General features: G+C 37.5%; 1 protein-coding gene across 2 annotated transcripts in view; it reads left to right on the top strand.

The window, feature by feature from the left end:
- The window catches only part of LOC127622262 (NHS-like protein 1), a 125,222-nt gene that overhangs the window by 1,579 nt on the left and 105,721 nt on the right, over positions 1-17,922 (top strand). The gene's annotated exons all lie outside the window — the stretch shown is intronic.

Below are 17,922 nucleotides of genomic sequence, written 5' to 3'. Positions count from 1 at the left end.
TTTAATTAAAACCAGTAATGTAACAACACGTCCCCCATTGTAATGAAGTAAGAGTACATTTTTTTTCATTAGAATTTCACTTGAGTAAGAGTTAAAATTACCCACCATTAAATCTACTCTTAAAAGTAATTTCTTCCCCAAATGTTACTCAAGTAAATGTAAAGGAGTAAATGTAGCATGTTACTACCCACCTCTGGATAAATTGATAGATTTATATGTGATACATACTTACACTCATGAAGCATATTATTATATCATGGATCAGAGTTCGAACTCAAATTGTTAACTATATGCCAAACCACCCTTTTTCACCCCTTTTCCAACATTCAATGAGAGGTGATCTTCAGTTACAGTACACATTTATGGGGTCAATATCCCATCAAATGTTTTGCGGTCACGGATGTGTGAATCAAAATAATAAGAGTGAATCAGAAAATAATAAGCGTGAATCAGAAAATAATAAGCGCAGATAAAAAAATAACAAGCATGAATCAAAAATATATAAACATTTTTAAAATATGCTGCAAAAAAAAAAAAAAAAAAATCTCATCAGAATTGCAAACAAAATCATGTTTTCTTTGGTTATATTAGTGTATTTGTGCTCTGACAATTTAGCTCATATTTTAATTTTTTTTGCTTAAGCTGTATTTCTCTTTTCTTTTGTTTCCAAGTTCTGCGCTTGATTTTCCAAAACTTGTGAGTAGAGTTTCATGTAAATTAAGGGGTGTTTTGCTTCCCGATTGGTCCACTAGTTCTTGATCAACAGATCTTCCTCTAGCCAATCATTCAAAAAGGGGTGCTGACATCACTCCAATGCAACTCCGACGGCTGCTTCTCAATATCATATTATTTGTGGTTGATAGTTACGCTGCTTGTGTCTGTTTTGATTATTTTCTGCCAGGAAACAATGTGTTGTCTGAGTGCCATTATCATAGACCGTTAACGAGACAGCTGAATTTAGTTAGCAGAGTCTTTAGTTTAGGCATTAGTGGAGTGGTGGTGGCGTAGTGGGCTAAAGCAAATAACTGTTAAGCAGAAGGTTGCTGGTTCGATCCCCACAGCCACCACCATTGTGTCCTTGAGCAAGGCACTTAACTCCAGGTTGCTCTGGGGTGGATTGTCCCTGTAATAAGTGCACTGTGAGTCGCTTTGGATAAAAGCGTCTGCCAAATGCATAAATGTAAATGTAAATGCATTATTTAAGACCTCATTGTTTGTAGGTTATTGACTGCATATCTAAAAAAAACAAAAAACAAAGCTGGGTTGGTGTGGATGTTTGATGCATGTTTTTACTAGCTGTGCTAATGTAGTCACGAGTTCAGAACCCAACTTGATCTACTTTTCCGTTAAATAAAATCCAGATCCTGACACCAAGGCCTATTACAATACTGATGAAAATAGAAATTCTAACATATAATTGGACTCTTTTATTTATTTATTTTTTTTATATAAAAAATTTAAACGGTGTGCATTATTGCTGACACCTACATGCACCCTTTGGAGTTGGTTGTATGCCTGTAATTTGCTTCAAAAGTTACTGAAGTTGTATACTCTATGTAATGGAAATGTTTGTAAATGTTTTGGATATGTATGCTCCAATATTACAGTCCCTAAATTTGCGACTATTTGTGAATAAAGAACGTCCAACTTCAAGCCCACTTTATTGCATTATTTATTGACGTGAGGACACTTGGTCACTTGTTTTTGATTTCGCTGCAGTATCGTGGAAAAAGAAACTACATGTAGCCATGCCAACGATGCCAATGTAGGATCAGTACATAAGGGCATATTCAGCCACATGAAAAATTGGATCAAGTTGGGTTCTGAACTCGCGATTACATTGGTATAGCTAGTAATAACATGCATCAAACATCCACACCAACCCAGCCTTTTTTTTATTAAATGTTTTTATTTTTTTTACTATAGATATGCAGCCAATAACCTACAAAGAAGGAAGTCTGAAATAATGCCTAAACTAAAGACTCTGATAACTTAATTCGGCTGACTCTATAAATGTGTTAACAGACTATGATAATGACACGGACAACACATTGTTTCCTTGAGCTGGCAGAAAATACTCAAAACAGACACAAGCAGCATAACTATCAACCACAAATAATATAATATTGAGCAGCACTCTACTCACAAGTTTTGGAAAATCAAGCGCAGAACTTGGAAACAAAAGCAAAGAAAGCGTAAGTGAACAAAAAAATGAAAATATGATAAAAATTGTCAGACAGCACACAATTCTGATGACTTTGCTTTAATTTTTCAGGTATTTATATATTTTTGATTCATGCTTGTTATTTTTTGATCTGCGCTTAATATATTATTGATCTGTGCATTTTATTTATTTTTGCGCTTATAATTTTTTTATCTGCACTTATTAGTTTTTGATTCACGCTTATTATTTTGATTCATACAAATTATTTTTGGATCCGTGACCGCAATACACTTAACGGGATTATGATAACATACACATTGTCTTATCACTTAAAGACAGGTGGTCATTTGCAATCATATACAAACACACATCCTGGAACTTTCTGAGCTGTGCATTGTCTATCTTCCCTGAATATTTATAGTACATTATGTGTGTGGCTGTTTTCTTTTGCAACTCAGGCTTTTCCTAGGTCCAATCTTTTGATTGTGGTTTGCATATGATAAAGTGTGGGGCTGATCAGACAAACAATGTTCACTATCTATATCAGTGAGTAAATGATTACAGCAGTCTATTTACAGATCAGATGATTACTGTGTTCTCTGACTGTGTGTGTTTACACTACAAACCTCAGAGGTCTAATTATGACCCCATTAACTGGTGTGTTTGTTGTCCGCTTCCAGTGCCATTGAGTGTGTTTATGTGTGGGTGTTCATAAAGAGAGAAAAAGTGCCACAGTTTTTTTTATTTATTTTTGTCTGGTGACAAAAATTATCATGGCTTAGGGTTCATGATTCCTTGTTTTCCTTATGGTCAGAAATACTTTGTCCACTTCCAGGACTCCAGGCTGCAAATAAATGGTATTTGGTGCAACTACAGAGTTGGCCAACTCTCCCTCTCTGTTTTTGCGCTGCTGTTTTCTGTTAAGCACAATCAAACGGCAAATGCATCGAAAGCAGAATGAAATATATGCTACCTGGATTATTGGACAGAGCAAGTGCTTATACACTCGGACCTGGTATTGAGCTCTCAAACGTGCAGCATCATTATATCGAAAGAAGTCCCAATTCAGTTGCACTTTTATAAATAATTTAGCCCTTTATAAATTAGGTGTTACCTTTTTATAGATGTTATAGATAACGTTTCTGTTCAATTTACATCTGAATGCATACCAACACAAAATCAATGCCTTACTGTCAAATGAGCATTTCAGTGGGGATAATGTAGATTATTTTTGGTAACTGCACTTATTATTGTAATATAATAATAATATCTCTTTTTTTATTAGTTACGGTCTTTAAATTGCTAATTTTATAGGCTACAAACCTGCTACCAAATGTGGTGCTGGTCCCACGAACCCTAAAACTTGATGGCACCGTTCTCAAATGTTAATCTGGGGACATGACTTATCTTTTTCCATCGCTTTCTTTAATGTGCTCTCTTTGTGCTATGTGTTTTGTATGCATGGACTCAGAAGGGATTTCTGGGTCCACGGCCAACCCAAACCCAGAGCCAGACCCAGGGAAAATAGTCACCTTTAAACCCCATAGCACTCAGCATGGAAAAACAGCAAAAGTATTCTTTCATTCCTTGACCACCCATCACACACACAGCCCCTGATCCATGCAACAACAACTGGTTTCAGACACACACACCCATCCACCCACTTTTAATTTATACAGTTCCCTACCCCTCAATTTAACCCTCACTGAAACCTTTTAGCATTTTGCTTCTACTCACCTGTTACCAGCTTCATTTTCCTCTTAAAGAATTTTGATTTAGGCACAGGATCTAGGATGCAAACAGTAGGACACTAAACATTAACCTGCAAAGTGTGATGTCCATTAAATGTTTTTTGTTGCATTCTGTCTCTTTCTCCCTTTCACACCGGAGATCTAGCCATATAAAAACTGGGATTCTAACTAACACATAACTATCCCAAAGGTGTGTTCCTCCACAAAACAATCTCCAGCCGCTAGCGTAACCAGCAAAAAAAAAAAACTCCAACCAATAGGAGGCATAAGCACAAAGAATGTGCAGATTAATCCACAACACTGTCCCGAAGGAGTGCAACTACAAAAAACAACTCCAGCCACTAGGCGGAACCAGCACAAAAATAAACAAAATAGTCGCTCAGTTTCCTCAGACTGTCAAGTGAATGTTCAGTGAGTCGGTCCACTTGGCGGCAACGTGAGTACCACAAAATAACTTACTCAGTCCATTGACTTTATGAAGGACATTGCTTGCTGGGGACATGTAAATATTTTGCGACCATCCTCAATTCTCAATTTGACCAGGAACATCAGTGCAAAAGTGATTTTCCATTGATGTAAGAGTTTCTTTCATTCCTTGAAGCGATCATGTTTCTCTCTTGTGAAATTGGCAAAGTCTTGTAACAATAAAATGCTGTGGTTCTTCCAAGAAAGACTTCTTTTACTTCTCGCCTTGATTAACACTCTTTATCGGATGATCTCAGAAATGTATCCAGAATTGATCCATTTATCCAGAACGGATCGCCGAGACGGAACCCTGTGAGCTTTCTCGATTTCCAGCTTAAGGCCTGTTATGTCGAGCAGGCTGGGGAAGAGCCTGTCCAGGAATTTAAGCATAACCCGACCTTCTTCGTCCTCAGGAATTCCAACAATTCGGATGTTATTTAAATTCACCTTGGTCGCTAGTGAATTAGCAGTAATTCCCTGTCCGATGGCTCCAGATAATTGATCTGTTTCTCGACATCCCCCACTCTTGTAACCACCTCAGTGAATTTCATCTCCATGGCAGTGATCGATCGACATATTACAGCAAGATCCTCCAATCACCAATGACCTTCGTCAGCATTGCCGACATGTTAAAAAATTCTCGCCGAGTTTCCCTCACCTCTTCAGCCAAATCGGCTCCCTGGCTTGCGATCTGCTGCTCATGGGCATCAGCTTGAGCACGTAAGTGTCTTTTAATGTCTCCAGAGCCTGAGAATTTTGAATTCTTTGACATATTGTCTTTCTTGTACAGTATCAGGGTGTGTTGAATCTAACCAGTTTATGACATAAAAGCATCAAAACTAGCAAAGTGCACAGAGCTCGCCGTTCACACGTCCAGTCCTCGCATGGCGTCACGTGACCACCTAAATTTGAATAATTAAAAAAAATCCTTATTCAGTATTCACAAACAATTTGTGAAGGTCATGGAGATTTATTGGTCAAAAATTGTGGGAACTGGTTGTAGCTTCTTTGGAAATAATCTTTCCCTTAGTTTGATTCAATCACGTTGACCCTCTGGATGTCTTGATGTTAAGTAAGATGGATTAAAGGCAGAGGGAAGATTTGGACTTGCACACATTGAGGTTCAGAGCAACAGAAAGAATGGAATGAGTTGAATAAGATGGATGAAAGATGTGGTTGCGTAACAGGTTTTGATAGACTTTCAGTTTTTATCCTCAATGCTCTCCCAGGCATAGATGGGCTGGCATCAGCAGTCCCCTGGCTGAGAGGCTGGCCGAGGGTTAAGTTATGTCCTGCTTAGGCCCTCAGTGATCATGGTATGCACAACAAATGCTCCGCTGCTTGCCAAACTTGTTTACGAAAATCTTGCGACTTCCTTGTACACGATTGTTAGTGGCACACATCTTTTCACAATTGTTGCATGCCATTAACCAATAAGAGGCTATTATATTTACAAACTGCAATCAAACAGCATTTATCTTATGTGCTTGAAGAACAACAGGGAGGATAATGCAAGTTACACATTTTATGGAGAAATAAAGGGAAGTTTCATGAGTTTGCATGTCCACCTAGTCCCTATAAACCTAAAATAGTAAACAGATAGTTAATGGTAATCAATTTTTTCTTGCTGTTAGTAAAGGAGGGGCTTGAGTATGTGGCCCAGCTAGAGGTCTAAATTCCCACCCTTCAGGACTACTTAACTGAAGTTAGTTAAGGTTAATTACCAAGTAGAAGTGGGGTTGGTAGGGAGGGATGCATGAAAAATCATCACAGGAGTGAGGCAAGCAGCTGCTTATATGTGCTTGCATTATGAATGACAGGACTAGCTTGACAAACAACTCCTGAAACTTTGTTTAGAACTCAATTTATTGCCTCATTCAGAAGTGAAATATGTTTTCGCTTGCTAAAATTGTGTGTGTTCCACACTGTCTCTTGTCTGAAGAGAGGCTAGAAGATAACAAGCTTGCCAACTACAGTGTACAGTGTAAAATGTCCCTAAATGTTTTTTTTAAGTTCTAAATTCTGTCATTGAATATCTCAGAATGTGCTTTTGTTTTGACGCACAAAATTCAGTCTGACAATCTGTTGTTTGTCATCTTTGCCATTTCTCACCTTTTATACAAACTGTCATCCTCTGGTTGGAAGCTTCCCTGATACCGTTGCCTTTCATGTATTGGCTGGTCCAGGTGTGGGTGTGTGTCCATTCAATGTTTTGTTTTTGAGTCATTGATCTTTCTCTTAATGGATTCTCTAAGATCTCACCAGCCACTCCTGGTTGAGTGTACCTGATTCATCTTATCTGCCCTCGACTGTCCTCATGTCCATTTTTAAGCCATTATTAGGCATACTGTCTGCATGTGCACTGCTGTATCATATGCAGTCCACTCTCTGTTTATGGAGTTTAATGCATTCCTCATTCTAAAGCCAGCTGGATTACTGATGGTATTACTGAGCTATATGGACCTTTAGCCCATGTAGACATGGACAGATATGACATTTTAATGTATAAGTCCTCTGTTACTGGGATTTGTGGGCCATTGTGGGATTCAAAATGCATGATGAGGCCATATCCCTTTGAACTTAAACTACAATGTGACAAAAGCAATTTGGCAGTGAGTTTGTAAATGAGACCGTTACTAATGGTTCATATTAGGGATGCACTACAAATTTGACAGAAATCTATTTAGTGGTGAGTTGCCTGAATGACAAGTCGACTAGGGCTGAAATTATTTGTTGATGATATCGACAACGACAAAAATTGTAGTTGTCAAATAATCGTTTCATCTTATTTAACGTAACATGAGATCATATGAAACTCTAATAATGGTGTGAAATGAGCACTTTAGCTTGCTACTAATTGAGAAGAGGAAGACGACAACTCACATACGCACTCCAAATTTTCCAAACAGCTTCAGGGGATGTAGTTTGCAATGTATGAGAGGATTATACAAAAATACAAAATAAGTAACTACAGAAGCACTCTTGTTGTGAAATGAAGTGGAGCCGAAGTTGTCATTCCGCTTAAGCAATACTTGCGTGCTGAGCACCTTTAAAGGAAACACATTGGCATTATATTTTTAATGCATCCTTTATTAAAGTTAAATTAATAAAGATACAGGTCATGTAAATAAGTGTAAACTCAGAAACTGGTATTATTCTGTGCAGTCAGCGCCGCTCCTATGAGTCATGTGAAGAGACCCAATCTAAGGGAGAGAGATTGAAACTGCACCTGGCTGATGTACACTCTGGGGCAGGGATGCTCGTCCCTCATGCGTAGACTCGCTGCATCTAGATTATTACATGATAGCTCACGAGGTATTCAATCATAGTATACAGTATTCACCTGAGAAGCAGCATATAAGATTGCAGAGCTTTCAGAGAATATATCTTGAATATAAATATATTTTGTCTTTGATGCACTGGCAGAAATACACTTATATACACAATGCACATATTTTCAAGATACTGTGACGAGGAGGAGGGCATGGCCGGGCCGTGATAGATCACAGCCAGCATGGAATCAGCTGATCAGCGGGAGAGTGAGATAAGGGGCAGCTGAAGATGCCGATTCGTGAGAAAGAGAGAGACGCACTCGGCCGCGTTGCATATGTGTCTGTGTTCATTTATGTTTGTTTTAAATTTAGTTTCTCATTAAACTTTACGTTGACTGTTCTGCCGGTTCCTTATGTATTACAGATACATTCTCTGAAAGCAATTTTCAGTATCTTATATGTTGCTTCTAAAGTAAATGTATCTTGTTTTAAGGATTTTTAGACAGTTTTAATATTTAAACAAGACAAATACACTTGATAACAATTTTTTATTTTTTGTTGCAGTGAATTTTTCATTGAATTAAACTTAAAAAAAAAGAATTTTTTTCCTATAATTCAGTGATTGTCATTTAGAGGTATTTTTAATTGATTAATCATTGCAGTAATTGCTAGAATAGTCTAATAATCAGTCTAATAATCGTTGGATTTGTATATTATCAAAATAATCGTTAGTTTCAGCCCTAACGTTGACTAATCTGTTTTAGGAAAGCCCTGGTTAATTAGGCTGGTGTCAGGATCACCTGACCCCTATCGGATGGTTTTTTTAGGGGGCATTTTATATAACAACTTTATAACAGCATTTTTGCATTCAAAAACAACTAGACGGGACACTCTAAGGAATGTTCTGCGCTTGGAGCGAATTACAAGGTGACTTTCAGGGGGTCTCTGGTCTTTTTTCTGTCGGGCCAGGGGAAATGGAAACAATATGCAGAAAAACATTTTATGCTATTTTGGAGCAAAATATTTTTTGCCCTTACATCTCTATCTGCAAACTTTCACACAATATTTACATTTACAGTCAAGACATTTTGATAAAAAATGTATTTCTATAATTTTCGGGACACACTGTTTGTGTCTGACTGACAAGTTTATAAAAGCTTTAAACAGTTAAAATGCTGCTGACAGCATTCGGCCTAACATACTGCATTTAATTTCGTAGTTGCAATCTTGTTGATAATTCTCTTGTTGATGACTATTAAATTCCACCATACAAAGTTTGCAAATTACATGTTAAGCATCCCATGCATTGCACACGTGCTGCTGCTCTGATCTGGTAAGCTCTGATACCCTGGACAAGTAGCCAGCCCATCACAAGGCAACACACACAAACATACACATTCACACTCACTCACACCTACAGGCAATTTAGGGTCTCCAATTAAGTTAACCTGCATGTCTTTTTGGACTATGGGGGACACCGGAGCACCTGGAGGAAACCCACGTGAACAACATACAAACTCCACACAGAAAGGCCCTGTTGAGCTGGGACTTGAAGCCAGGACCTTCTTGATGTGAGGTGACAGTGCTACCCACTGAGGCACCAAAAATTATTTTGAATAGTCATTTGTTTAAATAAACAAATCATTAAAATATTAAAATACAGTTTCAAAAGTAAAGCCACAAGAAATATAACATTATTTTAGTGTAGCTTAATAAAATCAGGGTTTAGGTCATTACAGACATCCTTCTGAATGTTTATGCACTGCCTTTAAAAATATAAACACTAAATAATAATAATAATAATAATAATAATAAAGAAACTTAGTCAACCTCACTAATCAGCTTGTCAGTTGTTGGACAACTAGTTAACCTTCTTGACCCATTGCGACAGTAGTTCATACAGCTTTGGATTCTCTTGCCTGGTCTTAGTTTGTCTCAGTGGTGCTGCAGGTGGGATCTGGTAAGATGTGTGTTTGTTTTTTGCATTCACCAGTCCATGTGCCCCAGCTCTGTGTGTAGGCTCAGGTTTGTTTTTCCATCAGAGGAAACTTGGGGCAGGACAGAGGGGCTGCCTTGTCCCATAACATGCTCATGATGGTGATGATGATAATGCTGAAATCTGTGTTGTCCTTGTGCTCAGGCCTAATTTAATAGCCATTGTGTTCCTAGAGCAGATCTGGAGACCTGGTCTGAGTGATCGTGTCCACCACTGCTGGTGGCAGGCCACTTAGGCTTCCGCATCCCATCCAAGGGCCAGACATGGAGCAGATCTCACTGCATAATGCATCAGATCAAACAAACTGTGTGCTTGTGCACAAATACATGTTGGCATTTGCCCACACACACCATCATGAAAATGGGGCCAAGGGAAGGTACTCTATATGGATGGAAAGATCTTGCTTTTGTTTGTGGGACTGGTCAGTATTTGAAAAAAATAATTCTAATTACAGACCAAGTGTTAGAAAACTAAATAGGTCTGAATGACAATGGTAGCTAGTTCACGTAAACAATAAATCATTGATAGAGAACAGTCAATTCAATATAGAAAAAAGCATTGTTTTTTATGTGCAGGTGTTTATGATGAACAATATTTGTGCCTCAATATCATTATATGATACAGTTGTTTTATTGCTAGTGTTGCAGAGTTTCACTCTGAAGTGGTTAATGTACTGTAATGTAAAGACACTGTAGTTCTATTGACATTTATCTTGTCCATGCCATTGTGTGGAGAGGATTTTAGAAATAGGCTCCATATCTTGATGCTCTTCCCCTCTTGAAAACAAAGCGAATCATTCATTAGTCAGAGCTCCTGATTCCACCCATTCAGTGACAGAAGCTTTCCACAACAGTCATAGTCATGATAGAATGAGGCCTTGTTGGGCTGTTTTTGGATTAGGATAAAAACACACCCCCTTTTTGTTCGAGGTCAAAGGTACTTTGCTCAAAGGTGCAGTCCTTTTGAAGGGAGTGATCATTAGCGTTCCTCCCAGACTGGAGAGCCTTTCCTACATGGACTGTTAGCTCGGTTATAGAAGAGTTTTGTAGATGAGTGGAGATACTTAGGTTTGGGTATTGACAGTGTTTGTGGTTTTTCAATTCTATCTAGCATTTTCAACTCTGCAAATGTTGTTTCCACACAAGCCACAAGCAGCCACAAGAGAAAATATGTTGGGCATGGCACGGAACACCCAGGCACCACATAAACACACACAAATGATCATTACTTAAACATAGAGTACACTCACGCAGGCATTCTCCCAGTCATAGATCACACATTTTGATTTCTAATTTCTAATGTTTCAAATTGTTAAGATTATATATATATATATATATATATATATATATATATATATATATATATACCCTGCTGTATTATATCTATGACTCTGCTCCAAATTTTAGTGAGTTGCTTTGCTGTGTAGTATACTGTACATGGGCAGCTACCTTCTAAATCATCTTGCTAATGCAGAAACTTAAGGTAGAGGGAAAGTTCACCAAATTCTATCTTCGATTACCCACCCTCACGTTGTTCCAAACCCATAAGACTTTCTTCAGTGGAACACAAATGATGTTAGGGAGAATGACAGCCTCAATCACCATTCACTTTCATTGTATGAAAAAAAAAGAGGCAATAAATGTTTATTCGTGAACTGATGCACACAAATAGCGCAAGAGACAACTTTGAGAACACTTAAAGTTGATTCCTGGAGAGTCTGATGTTAGCATGTGCATGTTACAAAGCTAATTCAACCTTCAAGTGGAGTTGAAAATATATCATAACTGTGAGTTCTGAGTACCTAAACGACCAAGGGAAGACATATAAGATATAAGAGTTACTGGGTTATGACATTGGACATTTAATTTCAGTGCTTTATTTAAACAATATTAATTTGTTATACATGACAGACCTTTAAGTCAACTATGTAAAGCCATTGACTCACACAGTTTGCTTTATGCAAATTAATTAATTAATTGTTAAATACCATGTATTGATAAATCATTTGGGCTCTGTAAAAGTGATATAAATGTAAGCAATTATGCTTATCAACTTGTATATTCAGCTTTTGCTGTTGTTCTTTATGTATTGTAGGGCCCTATGAAATCGGTTTTATTTTTTTATTCCATTTTATTTTTTCTGAATTCTGTGTTTTAAAGTTGAATTCAATTTTCTCATTAAAATACTGTCTTATCAATTGAAAATTAATGAAAACAGAAAAATGACTTTTCTTCATTCCATTCCATTATTTTTTTATCAAATCAAGTGCTTCTATTCAGATCATCACAGCACAATTTAAAGCAAAACTTTATTTTTGTCAAATAAAGTGCTGCACAGTATTAATTAAAACATTAATGAAAACTTTTATTCAACACAACAGCACTCTTGCAAGATATTGCTTAAATATAATTGAATTATTATTGATAATTTATTGTTATTGCTATTATTTGTTATTATTTCTATTTTAATATACAGCAATATATATATATATATATATATATATATATATATATATATATATATATATATATATATATATATATGTATTTGTATTGTATTTTGTATTTATTTGACACCTCTAGTCAAATTGAGCCTTTATTTTGGCGAAAAAACAAATGAACACATAGTTTGTATGTTTGACGATAGCTTCTCACTTCTGGATAATCTGTTCCCTATATAGCCTAATTTGCTTATTAAACTGCAAAAGACTGCAATTTAATTCTAAAGATATATAGTCTGCATATGCAGGGCACTTCATAGTAAATAAGCGCTATGCTCTCTGTCATTTAGATGCTCATGATATATGTTTGTGTATGAGCGGCCATCTTCAGAAATACATTTTAAGAATGCAGCTCATGCTAATTTTTATGACTGGATTCCACAATTCCATCCTTGTTTTCTTGATTTTTAAATAATGAATATGGCTACAGCATTGGTGCTTTGAAAGGCATTAATTGAGACAGTACTTAAGAGGGTTTTACCATGCAAACTATCTAACAGCTAAAGCTCAGCAAAATTTTTGACAATATTAAATAATTTTTATTTAGATAAAGTAATCAAATTAATTAATCGACTAGTTGGTTGAGACATCTAGCGTGACTCCTCCTTACACTTCTGCAGGTTAGCTGAGCTCCTCTTTCAGGAACATAAAGCTCATTGTGTCTGAACATCTGCATGCTGGAGTTATAGCTTGCACGCTGCTGTCACCACTTAGTAAAAATAAACATGGATTTTCCATCTCCATCTGTCGCTCAATCTTTCCTGCTATTACACCCCCCCCCACCCCCACCCCCCTCTTTCTTTCCTCACTCATTCATTCCCCAATTCCTTATCACTCGGTCCCCTCCTCACTCCTCTGTCCTCTGAACTCCGATTAGACTACATTTGTCTCCTTCAGTGTTCACATGACTTGGATTACATAGTTGGAGGCAAAGTGTATTTGTTCATATATCTTTTTGGCTGGTAGCCGAGCCAGGGCCTCATGTCCCACTGTGACCGGGCTCCACAAAGGAAATGCCATGCAGACCCCAGCCCGTTTTATTCACCGTGAAATGCCCCTACAGTAATGCTTTGCTACTACACAGAGGGAACAATTCACCAGGGAGCAGTTCAACAGTTCAAATACATATTTTAAATCAGCTGCCTTATTTAAGTGGGCATAGGTTTAAATTGTGTTTGTTTGAGTATCCCGACACAGCAACATTGGCTCAACCAATAGCATGAGTTTGGGCGTGACTATCTGTTTGTCAACCAAATGGTGACACTAATTGCTCACAAATTATGGCACTTCACTTTAGGAGAACATTGAGTGCATACATGGAAAAACAACACACAATGACTATCACAAACACTAGGGAAAAGCAGTTTAATTTCTGTCCTATGTCCTGCATTTACTTTTCCATCTATAGCACTCTTTCATGTTTACTCATACACACACACACCTAACACACACATACTAGTTGCTCCCCCTACAGCCTGCTGACATGCATGTATCACAGTTCACTGACGTAGTCGCCCTCTACCAGGAGGATGTTATTCAGGAAGGACTGGCGGTATGGAACACTTTACCACACAGGCAATAAAATGACATAAAAAAAACCGTTCTCACACTTTCAGTCACAGGACCCCTGCAACACTCCAAGCCCTGCTGAACAAACATGCTTTGTGTAGAGAAGTGTGTGTGCATGGTCAAATATGTTTTAGTTTTATGCTCATTCAGCATATTTGCGCAGACCAGTGCTGGAGAGCTTGCTCTTTTTCTCCAGACATGGTTTAGTTCTGTGGGATTGGGAATGGGCTAAAAATAACGAAGTATATTTTCTTTGTTATTCTTGCTCTTCTCTCATCTTTGTCTGAGAGCATGTGTCAGGTCTGTTTTGCCTGTAGTTCAGTGACAGAGCAGCAGCTGTGTGTGGATTAACAAGAAGTGGAAGAGTGGAATTTGTGGATAAGACAATTATGTAATTTATTTTCAACAGCAAAAAAAAAAAAAAAGAAAACTGACATGTACTAACTAGGGGTGGGTGATATAAATTATATATCACTATATTTTGATCATAGACAAGCCAAAAGGGCACATATGTTTTGCAGTAATTTTAAAATAATTTTTCCATTAAGATGTATATATATCACATGCATAATCACTGAGAGCATTATAAAATGCCCGACGTGATCTTCTGCTGTTGTAGCTAATCCACCTAAAGGTTTCAACGTTTTGTGTATTCTGAGATGCTATTCTTCTCACTGCAGTTTAAAAGAGTGTGTAACTATTGTTTGTTGGCAATGGCAATGACGAAGACGATGACGATGAACTGAAGAACCCAAGTGCAATTTATTTACATAAGTGATATCTAAAACCCTAAATATAAACATGAACTAAACATAAACATGAATAATTAACCTAAACATAAACTTGACTTGGCTTAGACTGTACTTGACAACGTTACCATACATAACCAAAGTTACATTCAACAATACCTGACAATGGAAAACATGAGGGTTATATACATGACATGCATGGGAGAACACATGACAATGATAACTAATAAACACAAATAACTCTAAACAAGATAACAAGACAATCATCCAATGAAAACAAGTCACATGAACATGGAGGGAAACATGAAATTCAATGACAATGGAACAGGAACAAAATTTTCAAAATAAAAGACATGAAAAACACAAATCAACAAAATAGTGGTTATCTGAGTTACATTAGCCTTTCTGTCAGCTCAAACCTTATTGGCAATTCTCCATTGACCTCTCTCATCAACCAAGCATTTTCATCCGCAGAACTGCCGCTGATTTTATGCATTGCACTGCTGCCACATGATTGGCTGATTATATAATTATGGGTCACAGCAGCAGTCTTAAACTTGTGAAAGGCAGATGGTAGCTTTGATTTAGAAGCAGGAATGAAGCTTTCCTCTCCTTGGGCAGTGTGGGTTAACAAATACGACACTTTAGAGGAAATTATTATTGTTTGATTCCATCACGCACTTCACAGGAAACAGGTCTCTTTCTTATACTCTGTGGCTCAGATATAATGAAACACTCTACCAGACCTAAAAGAGCAGCAGTTGAGGGTGTATCATGCACCTTTCATTGAAACATGATAAATGTAATCCCCATGCAAACACCATTAGGGAGTGTTTTAAATGCTGGGAGATGGATTGGATCGCTTTTTATTTGCTCTACTGACTGTTGCTGCCCTGAGCAATAGTTCAGATTGTCTGGGTGTGGCTCTTGATTTGGGTTGAAATAACACTTGTCTCATCTTTCACCTGCTGAATCGCATAAGGATTCCTCTGGTGGAACACATGTACCCCAGTGTGGAATTTGCTTTGAGAAATGTATAAAATGGAGTACAATGTTGTGCATTCAGGCTTATGTTATGTAGACCTGTGTGTTTGTGTGTTCTTTTTGAAAAGGGCACAATCAAAATGTAATAACTGAACAATAAACTATATGTTGGTTTGTTTTAAATTATGCTACCAAGCTTTATATTTACCATAAATATAAAATGTATTGGCACAGAAACAAAAATCTTACACTTAAACTAGGATACATTACTAGTCACTGATAACAACTAATTAAACTTAAAAAAGCAAGTGTGACTCACTAAATATTTATCGGAATTAATATTTACTAAATCAAATCTAATTATTTATTTCATGACAAATATAGTGTGCATAATATGCCACAGAAACGATTTATTTGGTGACTTTAGTTCATCTCGGGAAGTCAGAATTAGTTTTTTAATTGTCTGAGCAAACACCAACATGGATCAATGACTTCCCAATACTATATATGAGAGATATCTAGGCATTTCTAGGAGAATACCTTTGATCATTCCCTTAGTTGGATTTGTTGTAAAACTTTGAGGGCAAATAAAGTGACAGAAAACAGTGATGTAGCATTTTGTTGCACTACTTTGCTATTTGTTCTGAAATATATCGAAGTAGCACTGCTACTTCTAGTTTTTTACTCCTCAGCACTGATTTATATCACTGTGAAGTAAAATTGCAAGATAAAATACCTTTCTACTTTGATCCTGGTCTCCTCCAAAAACCTCACCTCACCCCACCTCTCTTCTCTTCCTCCCTTTGTATCTTTCTTATCCCTCACTTCATCTTTTATTCACACTCCTCTATTGAGTGGATAAACATCAAATAAACACCAGCAAAGCTGTTCTGAGGCTATAGCCTTTAGCCTGGCCTCAGTCCGCCTGCTTCAACTGCCCCCCTTTTCTCTCTCCTCTGGGGATCATAGTAGTGTCTGCAGCTGGAGAGTGGGGGGAGATGAGTGGGGTTAATCAGCCCATGAAGGGCTGCGGTTCCTTGGGGGAAAATTACTCTGCTGGGACTTCTGGTCTGAAGCTTCTGAAGTCTTTGTCCTGCTCGGACAGGGAGGTAATTTGATAGCCTTTATAGTGTCTGATTTAAATGTCAGTCTGGAAGAGAAAAAGCTTTATATCTTTCTTCAACTCATTTTCCCCTCCTTATCGTACTCTCATTTGCTTGCTTATGTTTTCTGCATGACTTTTTGAATCTGGTTCTTCTTTCTAAATCACAAACCATTCACTGTATCTCACTTTTTTGTGTTCCAAGTCTGTTTTTCTTCTTTGACATCTTACTTGTCTTTTAGTTTTATTTTTGTACAGAACAATTAAAGAAGGACTTTCACAATTAATCCATTATGGCCTACGAAACAAGAGAAATATTAATTATGAAAACAATAGACGAATAGTTCACCCAAAAATGGGGCAATGGGAGTGTGTGTATGTATTTTAGGAGTGCATGGTTGAGTGGGTGAGTGTGCAAAGTGGGGGGAGTTTATTGTAAGCACTCACTAACAACTTAACAACGTGTCTTAATTGGCCTGTGAGAGAGTGAGGAGAGAGTGTGTGTGTGTGTGTGTGCATGTGTCTGGTGCTGACTGAAACAGCTGCTTTTCTATGTCATGCAGACATGGGGCCCACCAAGCAGCATTTTAAAAGCTCCCCCTATAAGCTGATATAACCTCTGTTTTTAGGGATGGTTCACCCAAAAATAAATTCTTCCATATTTTTAAGCCTGTATGACAGAATTTAAATTTTTGGGTGAATTATACTTTTAAAGGGGCATGGAACACTAAACTATATTTTCTAAGATTTTTTTTTTCCTCCCCTTTTTTCTCCCCAATTTGGAATTGCCAATGCCCTCTCGCTCCTCATGGAGACGTAGTGACTCGCCTCAATCCGGGTGGTGGAGGACGAATCTAAGTTGCCTCCACGTCTGAGACGTCAATCCATGCATCTTATCACGTGGCTTGTTGAGCGCATTACCGTGGAGCTCTAGTGCATGTGGAGGCTTCACACTATTATCCACGGCATCCACGCACAACTCACCACATGCCCCACCGAGAGCGAGAACCACACATTATAGCGACCACGAGGGGTGGTAGTTAGCATCAATAGTCGTGTGTCAGTTAGAAATTTCACATTTTTAGAAATATCCCCTCTACTCCGCTGCTGACCACACTCATTTTGGCTGGCATTTTTTTAAATTGTGGTGAGAACTCAACTGTGCTGAAACAGGGGGTGTCATGAATTTAATACAATGACTAATGTGTGAATTTTAGAAAAAGTAGCTGGTTATTATAGATCCTAGAAGAGCAACTTCCCATTTTACTTTAAACAAGACTCGCTTATGCAACTAGGCATTTGACAGTATAATATTTTCACATCATTAGAATCTCTGAAACTTTATTCATAAACTACATTTAATGCTTTCG

This window comes from Xyrauchen texanus, chromosome 28, assembly GCF_025860055.1.
Source record: "Xyrauchen texanus isolate HMW12.3.18 chromosome 28, RBS_HiC_50CHRs, whole genome shotgun sequence".
NCBI lineage: Eukaryota > Metazoa > Chordata > Actinopteri > Cypriniformes > Catostomidae > Xyrauchen > Xyrauchen texanus.
Note: the sequence above shows the minus strand (reverse complement) of the source record. Positions and strands in the feature narration are given on the sequence as shown.